At 34.8% G+C, this 12,714-nt stretch overlaps 1 protein-coding gene across 1 annotated transcript in view; it reads left to right on the forward strand.

The window, feature by feature from the left end:
• Nucleotides 1–12,714, forward strand: part of LOC147069814 (uncharacterized) — a 570,178-nt gene that overhangs the window by 157,554 nt on the left and 399,910 nt on the right. The gene's annotated exons all lie outside the window — the stretch shown is intronic.

Genomic DNA, 12,714 nt, shown 5'->3' on the forward strand with positions numbered 1-12,714 from the left:
AAAACTTGATTTGATACCAAAAAGAAGAAATTTAAGGTTCAAATAGACTATGTGACGATTGGGCACTTATGTGACAAGAGCGTTTTCGTGTCTATGATCATATCTATGCCATTCCGTTTACACATAAGCAGATATATGTCAAAAAAATGACAGAGGCGTGGGCATAGATTCTATGACACCCGTATGTGCCAATCCGTTTACACACGATGCCGTAAAATCTATTGTGTCACATATTTGCCACTGATAAATACTACCAACATGACGCTTGACAAACTTTATGGTTGGTACGCCTTCGTAAACGTCAAACAGATAATATAAAACGAAATAAATCAGTAGGCTTGTTAGATTTTAAATTTATTTAACTATTTGGTTCCTGTCCATATGATATTATCATGGCGGCGGATGGAGCTACTGCCGCGGCAATCGTGGCATATTTATTGTTGGTAGACGATAAAAAACCAAGACGCAGACGAGTTTGGGTTCGTCAGTGGATTGCAAGACGGGAGACTCTCGGATGTTATAGTAATTTAATAAGAGAGCTAAGAGCTGAGGATACGGCAATGTATAAAAATTTTGTACGTTTGTCGCTGGAAGATTTCGATACATTGTTGTTAAAGGTTGAGCCGATTATAAAAAAGAAAGACACCCATATGCGTAAATCCATTACGGCCGGTGAGCGATTGGCAATAACATTGCGTTACTTAGCCACAGGTAAGAAAAACATGCCTATTCACGTAATTCAAATATACCTCGTGCTTCACAACTGACTTTTATTTTAACACTCAGTAATTTTATAGTAGTCCATATAGTTTTTTATGACCATAAACCAAACGTAACCCCAAAATAATTTGGTCGTGGGTCTCAAAACACCTTAACGACAATAACGATATGGAATACTATAAAATTACCTACACAAAAACTCGTGTCAGCTAGCTTTTAAAAAATCCCTTTAACTATGTATGGTCCGTCTGATCAAATACATTCCTAGGTACATAATATTATCTTTATTTTGTCGGTCTCTGGTCATTCCTTGTCTTGGTATAAAGATCTCTTTTCTACTCAAGTTAATATTGATAGCCGATCAATCATTCAGTACCTAATTATTTATTGGAAATTGCTGTAACAATCTCTTTCTCGTCGTAACCCTATGACTGAGGATCGTTATTGGAACCGAAATAAGTACTGTAAGGATCGGCTGTCTTTAGTTTTACCCATTCTCTGCAAACCTTGCGGTAAAACTGGTAGAAGCTATCAGTTACGTTAATAATACTGACCTATAATTACAATGTAGTGTAACAATTTTCCAGGTGATTCCTACCAATCTTTGATGTACTTATTTCGTGTACCCCAGTCAACAATATCCAGTATTATACCTGAGGTCTGCGACGCAATATATGATGTCCTGAAGAATGATTATTTAAAGGTAAATTAAACAATATTATAATTTTAGAGAATACAATTTTATTACACAGTTTAAAATAAGAAGAACATGGACTCTAAATGAAATTTATGGCTGATGCAAACTGCTTTACACCTAAAAGACTAATCGGGATCTGAAATCTTTTAATTCACTGGAGAGACATGGATTATTAGAAAACACATCACATTATATTTATAACTTATAGTAATCACAACGATATGAACATAACATAGGTACACAATGTAAAAGTGTAATTAATCGGATAATAGTAAAAAAATAGAATTTGAATCAATCCGATAGATCAAATACGTCATCAGTATTTACCAGTGGCGAAGGGTGGAGGTAGGCTGTTAAGATCCGCCATAAACAGTGCACATTAAACTTTTTCAGACATACATATTTGTTTTCGTTGAAATAAGACTACAATTTACAGATAGTGTTGGTTAGTTTTTAAAATTCAATCAAACCCTGAGAAACCAAGCCATAATAGATAATAGTCAAAAAATACACGTTTGTCTATAAAATATCTAAAATTATGCAATTAAATCATACATAACTTCGAATATTTTATAAAAAGAATAATATTTTTTATTTATTATAGTTTGGTTTAGTCACGGCTTAATGAATTAAAAAAATTAACCAACAATATGTGTAATATGTAATTTTAATCCAACGAAAACAAATAACTATGAATGAAAAAGTGTGCACAATTTTGTCGTATTGCCTAAATTAGACCAAAACTATTATGTTTTCGTTTAGGCATGGTTTAATTAATTTTTAAAAACTAACTTACACCATCTGTAAATTGTAGTCTTAGTTCAATAAAAACAAATACATATGACTAAAAAAGTTTAGTGTGCACTATTTATAGCGAATCTTAACAGCCTACCTCCACCCTTCGCCACTGGTATTTACTGCTTCAGCCTGGTTTTTAATCATCATTTCCGATAAGACGTTTTGTACTTTTTCATGACACTCAATCAAGAGATGCGGCCTAAGCTCCGTCCTCGCCAGCATCGCCATATAATCAAAAAATATTTGGTTATCATCCCGTGGCTTTTGCATCACGTCAATGGCCTGTTTTAGAATGGCTTCTCTGTCGAAATCTGTACCCGATCTTTTTTTTCCCCAAGCTGAGGAGACCGGTGTCGACGTACACGATTCGTCGATGAATGAGTCCGTACTCGATGGCTGAAAAATAAAACAAATAAATGTAAGAAAATTATTTTCTTTTTGCAGCTACCTAATACTGAAGATGAGTGGTTACAGCATGCCAATGATTTTGAAAAGCAGTGGAATTTTCCCCACTGCATAGGCGCGATCGACGGAAAGCATGTTGTGCTCACCGCACCACCAAAAAGTGGCAGTCTATATTACAATTATAAGGGCACGCACAGCATTATTTTAATGGCGATGGTTGACGCCAATTATAAATTTACATATATTGATGTTGGTTGTAACGGTCGGGCATCAGAAGGGGGTGTTTTTAATGAGTCCACATTAGCTGCATCATTACAAACCAACTCAATAAAGATACCGGGTGCACGACCATTGCAAAATGGTATTACACCGGTGCCTTATGTAATGGTTGCAGATGATGCATTCTCATTGAAAGAAAACATTATGAAGCCATTCTCCCACAGAAATGCACATGGTCTGGAGCGCATTTTCAACTATCGTTTGTCAAGAGCTCGGCGTATAGTTGAAAATGCGTTTAGGATTCTGTCGGCGAGATTTCGTGTTTTTAGAAAGCCGATTTCTTTAACAGCAGAAAAAACCAAAAAAATTGTACTGGCCACATGTGCACTGCACAATTTTATAATGACATCAAATTCCCAACGCCTTTATCTGGCAAATGGGGACTTAGATGTTGATAACTGCGATGGAACTGTTGTGGATGGGAATTGGCGAAACGTTGCGACTGAAGATAGCAGTCAATTTTTCCCATTACAATCCGTTGCAAGTAACAGTCGCAGTGGCGCTGAAGTGAGAGAAATTTTGAAAAATTATTTTGTGACTGATAGGGAAGTGCCATGGCAATATAATTATGCTTAATTACTCGAAGGATATACTTAATACCATTATTATGTGTTAGCACTCAAAATTTATGTGAATTTTTATAACATGTAAGATATATTTTTAACCTATTATGTAGGTATGTAGTTTATTTTTTAAATATATAATATCTATGTGCTCCAAATGTATGTTTTTTTATATTTAGCATATGAATATAATTTTTCTTTTACTTAATATTTTTGTTTGCAAAGTAAATTTATTATTTTTAAAATATATTATGTTTTAGTGCTCTAAATGTATATTTTATAACATGTGAGTATAATTTGTCTTTTTCTTGGCAAAGTAACATTGTTATATTTTTTTTAATATATCATGTTTTAGTGCTCCAAATATATATGAGGCACCGAGTGCCAAAGGAGCTCAAGCGCCAACTATACGATTTTTGACATTTGAATGTAGGTTTTTTCTATAAATCGATATGTATCATGCCACAAAGTCTTATCGCTCAAATAATTATAGATATTTTACAAAAGAGATTTATTTTCTGTGGCATAATTGTTTTGGTCGTTATGTCGGCACGCCACAGAAGCTTATCCGCCATTATACTATGGAGAGCGCGAGACCAAAACAGCTGTCAGATTTGTCTTATTGAATATACGTTCTCAACAGTGAAAAAAACTAAAAATGAGGTCAAGAAGGATTAGAAAAATAGTTTCGATGTGTGTTAAACCTGTAAACGAGGAAAATCGCGTTAAGTTTAACAAGTTTTATCCGTTTTACTTTCACATACGTTGTTGTTTAAAATATTTTAGATTACTTTTGAAATATGGTTATTAACGTCATTATAGTAATTTTGTCCACTAAACTTTTACTTCCATGAAGAAAATAACTTCTATTTCCAATTTTCATTTTGTTTTATATCCAATTACGATTGATGTACACAAAAAAAGTATTTAAAAAATCACCCGAATCCTTGAGTAAAAAATGATGGTGTTAAATTTGAATAATGATTTTCTTATTTTGGTCAGTTTGGAGTAACGATTTGATTTAGTATTATTAATAATATTGGGTATATAGACGGTTATTACAAAAAAAACAATCCAAAGGCTTTGAAATCATTGCCGTAATGGCAAAAACGTATTTAATATTATAAGGCAAATTTTATGCCAAACAAACTCATGTAACAATCATAACAAATTTGACCATTTTTTTCAGTGTTTAATTGGCATAAATTTTTTTTTTTATATCAACATGTTTTTTTATAGCTATCCAAACCCTTACATTAAAACATTTTTTTAAATAATTGATTTTTTTAAATTAATGCCATTATTTGAGTTTGAAAATGTTAATGCCACAGAAGCTTATGCAACAAAAAAAAGTATCAAGTGCCACCTTTTTTCATTTTTCTATATGCCCAAGAGGCTCAAACACCATTTTTTTTGAAATCCAATAGATATTTTTCATTAAATATTATTGCAAATAAAACTTTGATTTTTTTAAATTTGCTTTGCTTAGAAAATAATTTTCCATTTCAACATTCAAGTTTAAAATTAAAAAAATAAAATCACTGAAAACTTGTCGGCCATTTTGTAGCACTTTTGTTAAATGGTGCTTGAGCTCCTTTGGCGCTCGGCGCCTCATATATTTTTAACAAAGGTGAGTAGGTATAATTTCTCTTAATATTTTTTTAGGAAAAGTAAATTTGTCTTTCGTTTTTTAAATATATTAATGTTTTAATGCTCCAAATGTAGATATATTATCTTTATAACATGAGTGTATATTTTTCTTTTACACAATATTTTTGTTGGCAAAGTAAATTTTACTCAAATACTTAATATGTTTAAGTTATTATATTAATAGGTATATTTATGTATAATTTCAAAAATAAAATCAAAAAGGATTGAATTAACATAAACATAATGCAGTTTTATTGTTGTCTACATCCATCACATAATACCTATAACATGCTTTGTCAACAGTAGAGGAAGAGAGCTGTAGAATTTATTGAATTGAAATATTTATTTAACAAAATAAGAGTTTTTTTTTTTCAAACAACCTATTTAAAAATGTTTTTGTACCGTAGAGTGGACAAAAATTAAACCAACTACTGCCCATCAATTCGACAGGTAAATTTTTGGTGCTGGACTGGAAGTTTACTGTATTGTAATTTGTAGATGTAGACCATGCATAAACATCTAAAAGGAGCATAGATAATATGCTCAGTGGACTCACCGGTGATTTCCATGATATGAATAAAATTATTATTACGACCTATAATTGAATACCAACGTTATTCATACAAAGGTTCTGGCTTCGTACAAAATGTAGGTTTGATAGAACATGAAATGTTATTAAATTCAAACAAATTATTTTCCAGCAGATTTACATTGGCATAGCCTAGACCAGGGGTCGGAATAAGCGGCTCTTTGCATAGACGCATACGGCTATTCAGACATAAACTCCAATTTCACCTTATCTCAAGCAGCCTTATAACTTATGAGTTTATGAAATAGAGCCGCCAGACAAACTTAGATGTACAGCATACTCTACCACTCTTTGCTCTACTCATATTTACATCGAGAAGCGCTTTGCGCCCTAACATTTCCCGAAGAAATGGTTACGGTAATGAATTTCATTATCAAAGTAACTAACAGCATCTTGGCCAAACCCCTCTATCATCACCAATTTAAGGTACTCCGGGACTTGGAAGTGGATAGCGAGTACCTAGATTTACTTCTGCACAATGAAGTTCGCTGGCTTTCCAGAGGTAACGTACTGACACGCTTTGCTTCATGTTTAGAAGAAATAAAATTGTTACTACACGAAAAAAACATCAGGAATCAAGAATTGAGATCACAACGATATGGAATAGATTATCTTTACCTAGCTCAATAGCCTAAACAAGTCATCAATTGAAAAGAGAACTGACACTGAATGATCATAGGATATTGTGTTTAATTTCAGAGCATCTGCCTAATATAATACCAAGTTTCAGGAAGGAACGTACCTCAAGGCTACCTACACTTGTGTGGATAGGTACCTAGGTACCTTTATACATTTCATAGAATAATAATATACTATAAATACTTTGCAAAGAGAGCTCGTTATCTGAATAGGAATAGCTAGCCGCTAGAGAAACACTTAACTCGATGTGGAATGTCTAATAAAAATCGTTGCGATACTTACTAAATTTGAAGTAGTGGCGACAGCTATCGAGTCGCAGTCAAGGAACTTGAGGAGGCCGAAAAACTTCCATCTAACGTGGTACCTGTCGCTGGTCCCTTGGCCACTCTTTGTCGCCTTTTCCTTATTTTTATAGTCTTTATACTGGCACCGCAAACTCTGCCATTTACGCGTGGCATCATCCACCGAGTACTGAGAACCGCTTTCAAGGCCCAAATCTTGTACGATTTGGACCCAAGCAGCATTTCGTCTCACCCTGTTTTTATAATCGGTCAGTGTACAGTCCCACAATAGTGGATTACCTTCCACCAATCCGATTAAATTAATAATTACTTCATCCGTCCACTCTAACACGATTTTGCGAGTTCTTTTGTCCATTTTTTACTAGGTATTGTTTCGTTGTATAGTAGTCAAGATTGTCAAGATGGCGTTTGAAATCAAAGACAGAAAAACACTTCCCGCGCGATCTATGACCCATAAACAATAATATATGACAACATGTTCGGCATAGATGTCACAGACATAAACTAGTGTCACACAAAATTACCGAGGTGTTTACACTGAGCCGAAAATCTATGACATAGAAGGCCGTCATAGATCATTTGACATATATGTGACAGTCTATGACATCGTATTTACACTCTATGACACAGGACGCCAACATAAGAAACGGGTTTTTCGACATATATGTGACCGATCGTCATATAGTGTATTTGAACCATTAGAAAATAAAACATTGTTTCCAAAGAGAGTCCAATCTCTTTGATTGTTTCAGATTTTCACAAAAGATTCTAAATAAAAGATAAATAGATCTTTATTTATTTTCTACAACAAAAACATTCAGGCCGCCCTTAGGTAGATCTAGAATGCCGCCCATTTCATTATTACTGTCAATTAATTGATTACCTACATAATATGCAAATTTGTTAGGTAGGTACCTACCTACCTCGATATTTTTTAAATTCATTTTCGGCTATCTCAAATAGACCTGTGCAATGAAAGTCTTTAAAAATACATACCTGCACATCACCTGTTTATTATTAAAGCATATCAACGAAAAATACTCTAAACTAAAAAACACCAATGCTCGGAGGTCTAAGGCGTTGACGGGTTTGGATGCCTCCTTATGAAACCATTGCGATGAATAGGTAATCGTAAATGTTCCCAAAAATTACAATGCTTTCAATATCTTTTTACCGAAGCGACCGCATCGTCTGCTACATGAAAAATAACCACTGCTTTCAAAAGTAATATTCGTATTCGTTACTTCATTTGCCACCCGTAAGTGATGCATGACCTGCCTACCCCCACAGAACATCACTGAAACCATAGACTAATATACTATATACACCGAAACTATTGAAGCAAAAGACAGCAAGTAGTTGTTGGTAGTTAAAGCCTCAATTACATTGAGCTTCTTTACGAGCTGTTTATTGGCGAATTTACAATCTGCCTGTAAAGTCGCCCAGTGTAATCATCGAATAAGCTAATAAGCAGGTTGTAAACACTCTACCGAGAAAAGTTGAAAGCCGGTCAACTTTACACGCTACACGCCGGCGTGTGGGCCTACTGCGTCTGCGCAGTAGAGCATAGTAGCAACCTCCCGGTAAAAAAACGAACTACATTCTGTCAAAATAGTCGCTGGCTTGTGGCTTCTCAGCGAATGGAAAGTTTTGTGCGTCATCATCACAATATGCATCACAATATGCTACATAGCAATAGCTGAATTGCCCGCTTTTAAATTCGCCAACAAACAGCTTGTAAAGTAGCTCAATGTAATTGACGCATTAGGGGTTCCTAGCTACTAAATTGTTATATTAATGCATTGCAATGGAAATCAATACGAAATGTCACTCGAACATTTCAGTTTTTCGATGAAAATTAGTTGCAGGCTCGAACATAGATTTACAGATGCCAATTTATCAGCACTTTTTATATAAACAGATAAAATAACATAGCCGAATACTATACATATTATTTTTTTAAACATTTAAATAAAGTATAAAATAAAACTTACTGTTTTAATTTTACATGAAGATTTATAATTAATGTACGTATGTTTAAAAAATTGGAATATAAAATAAGATTTTTCAGCATATTCCAATATATTTGCAGTTACATCTACATAATATTCACGTAAATAAAAAAAATAAAACTTACTCTATGTAGTGATACTATAAGTACCTAACATTTTTCTTGACTTCGTTTTGATTTATTCAGTTCCTCATAGATTGGTTCCGGTGGCCCAGGTTTTGACTTTCGACATTATCAAGCCGTAAATATTGTGTAGGCACCATACATAGATATAACGACTCCACGCGCATCTAGCGCCTATCCGCCAATAGCAACTATACACAAACTCCTATGGGCAGCTACCGAGGGTAGTTTATTATATTTATGTATTGAGTGATTAATTGTTACAATAAGTTAACCGTCTGAACCAATGACATTAATATGGACGAAGCATCTAGAAAATAAAATGACACTCACTTTGTGTCGGGTCTGCCAGATGGCGAAATTCATATTTTAATATCGGTATACAACGGTATATATATACGGTAACATTCTGCTTGCAAGCGGTCTGGCGACACCGCTGGGTCTGCCCATACAAAATTTCTGACTGTCAGGTTTCGACTCCACCGTTATTATTGTGTTACAAAATGCCAATGTGTTAGTATTATTTATTATTTATAAAATTCCATTTTAAGATAATGTTTATTCAATGCAATTGAATGATAGAAACCATTGGACAGTCGCCTGTGATGCGCTGGGCCCACTTGCGTCTAATCTCCGAGAAGTCGTAAGTAACCGAGAATCTGTTTCTAACGCAATGAGTCATGACACTAATACGCCATTACAATAAAGGTTATATTACTATAAATTCTCGAAGCTTGTATCGCATAATGGAAATGATCACGTCATATGGTCACGTGACATCTACCTATACATCTGTGAATGACTTTCATGCACAATTTCTCGTGCGCGGCGGTATGAAGTGAGTTGTCCATTTAATATGTCATTGGTCTGAACTGTCAAAAAGTGATATGTTTTAACAGCACCTCTCTTGGCTGTGTTAAGTTTTAAGCCAAGACTCGCCAAAGGTTGTAGTCATAAATGATATATGACTCTGTAATGCATATTGAAGTAAATATGATCCATGAAATGGGGTGAAATTAGATCAACCTATTTCGAAACCTTTTGTTTTATTTTTGCATTGTTATAATATTAAAATGTTTCGATACCTCGCAAATGGATACTTTTTCTTTGGATATGACGGCCCCACCCTCACCCCAGCCTCATACACGGGTGCATATATTTTCGGCAGAATCAATGGCAGTGTCAATCAGTCCAGCTGTTTTCATAGTTGGTGTCCACGATTCGCTTTCATACGCTATCACTATGTATGACACGCGCATAGTTTTAAGTACGATAGGCCACAACCGCTGGCAAGCGATAGTCGTCGCAGCTACAAGCCATGGTGTCATCCATATTCATTGCACCCTAAGGAAATACGGCATGTGCACGGGGAAAATATGAGATGCAATTGGTCATGTAAAATCATGTAAACACAGCTTCCAAACCAAAATAATGGAATGCTACTAGATAAACGCAAGAATTAATAATACATGTACTTAGTTGAAATTTTTTTATTATACATTCCAACCATAAAAATAATGTGTACAAATATTCTTTGAATATAAAAAATGTAAAGAGTATAAAATACTATATAATAATGTATAATATTGCATAGATAATTTTTACTAGATGGGTATTCATTATACTTAATAAAACAGTATTTCAAAATTATATAGTAACTCTAAATAAACAAAAAAAACTAAAAATAACAGCAAAAGTGAATTATGAATGGTACAGATACTTAATTGTCAGGCGGTCCACACAAAGAGAATCGATACAACCAAAACTTATTTGAATTCGGGATAGCAAAAAATTGCTTTCCTAATCTCGCACACGGACAGGATTTATCAATAGAGTCAAAATCAACTAGACTATCAAACACAAACATCATTAAAAATATATATATATCAGGCAAAATGGCAGAGATTTTTCTAGATTACTAATTTCCGACACTAGCACTACTGTCGTTGTCTCAATTCATCACCATACCATACGCATACACGAAGCACTACAAAACAGGAAATGCGATTAACACGGCATATGTACCAACTTATATATTCACCTATCAGTGTTACCAATTATTGTAGACATTGGCGAAGAGTGGATGTAGGCTGTTAAGATCAGCCATAAATACTGAACTGTGTCAGTCATCCGATGACCCAGTATTAAACAGTAACAACTCAAAAAACGTAGTTTTGAGATAATTATGTTTTAATATTTTGAATATTTTACAATACACAAGATTTGACAAGTTTTAAAAGGATACATGTCAGAATTTTATTTATCTATTCTAAATTGAAACGTATGGTCATGCGCCAGTTTTAAATGGAAATAATTCGAAATGGACCTGTACAAAACTGGTTTTGTTTGAAAGTTTGTAAAATTTCATATTGATTTTTTGGCTCTCAAGGTATCTAAATTATTTTTTTCGAGTCGTTTCTGTACAAAACCGACAAGACCTCATTTTTACGAGTAGTTTGATACCGATATCGCGAAATGTCGAATTTTTGACTTGTTACCGTTCAATACTGGGTCATTGATATTGTCACCTCCGAAAGGGGGGGGGGGTAGGTATTAGCGCTGGACTGGATTTATTTATTAATTATAATTAAATGATCTATTATTAGGGTCTTAGCGGAAATAAAAGGGCGCACACAGATTGCAAAAAATGCGATGACACGCCTTACCACTATATGTAAGGATCGGGGAATTTCGATTGCCACAAAAATGATGCTTGTGCAAACAATAGTGTTCTCAATATTTTTATACGGAGTCGAGTCGTGGACCCTAAAGGCAAGAGAACGAAAGGCAATTGATGCCTTTGAGATGTGGTGTTGGCGCCGAATGCTTCGCATTTCTTGGACGGAGCACAGGACAAACCAGTCAATCATCCAGATACTGAAGATAAAGGAACGGCTCTCGACGGTATGTCTGAGAAGAATTCTGAAGTTTTTTGGACTTACCAGGCGCGGACCGGACAACCTGGAGAGACTGGTAGTTTTGGGTAGCCTCCAGGGAAGGCGAAGCAGAGGAAGAGCGTCTGCGCGATGGAGCGACCAAGTGAAAGAGCTGACTGGGGGCACCATCCATTCTGCCCTGAGAGAAGCGGAAGATCGAGAAGGATGGAAAGTCTTGGTTGCTCAAAGGATGGAAGGAAATTTAAATGTGGTCACGATCCTCAGCCATGAGTGCACGACCAAGAAGAAGATTAGGGTCTTGACGATGTATACACCTATTGTTTGTTAACAGGGTTAATTATTAAATTCTAAGAATATCTGTTTAATTAATGTAACTTTTTAAAGACTGATAGGCTCTTGGATGCAGTATTTATTGATTATTATTTAATGATCTATTATTAGGGTCTTGACGATGTATACACCTATTGATTGTATTATTAGTGATAGGGGTTTTTTACAAACACTTCAACTATTCATAATTTGTTGACTTAATAGGTGGGTGATAAAGTTTTTACCTACTTTATTGTATTAATCTAGTATATAAGTTAGAATTACAGTAGGCGCTCGGTAATCCGGCACCCATATTTTTTCACCTATGCCTTGGATTGTCGGAAATGCCGGATTATTGGATTTCAATAGGATATAATAAATAATCTGTCAAGGTCGGGCACCGAACTGCCGAGCGAACGGCTCTCCGCTTTGTAATCCGGCAGTTTAATGTGAAACCTGCCGGATTATAGAGCAGGGGAGATGAGTTGCAAAATGCCGGACTATTGGACGTGCCGGATTGGTGAACGCCGGATTACGCCTACTGTATTTGTATTCGTTGTCAGTGTGTATTTACCTTTTGGTGAGTGCACATTGTGCCTGAAGATGCTGAAAGGCGAAACCCGGGTTGCAAAAAACAAATCAAATGGAATAATACAGAGTTTGAATTACAATTTAAATTCAAATTCCATCAAGTACCTTCAGTCGATTAATATTAAAATAGATAAAGATGGT

This window comes from Rhyacophila brunnea, unplaced genomic scaffold (genome assembly GCF_057557595.1).
Source record: "Rhyacophila brunnea isolate RB1 unplaced genomic scaffold, BYU_Rbru_1.0 scaffold_23, whole genome shotgun sequence".
NCBI lineage: Eukaryota > Metazoa > Arthropoda > Insecta > Trichoptera > Rhyacophilidae > Rhyacophila > Rhyacophila brunnea.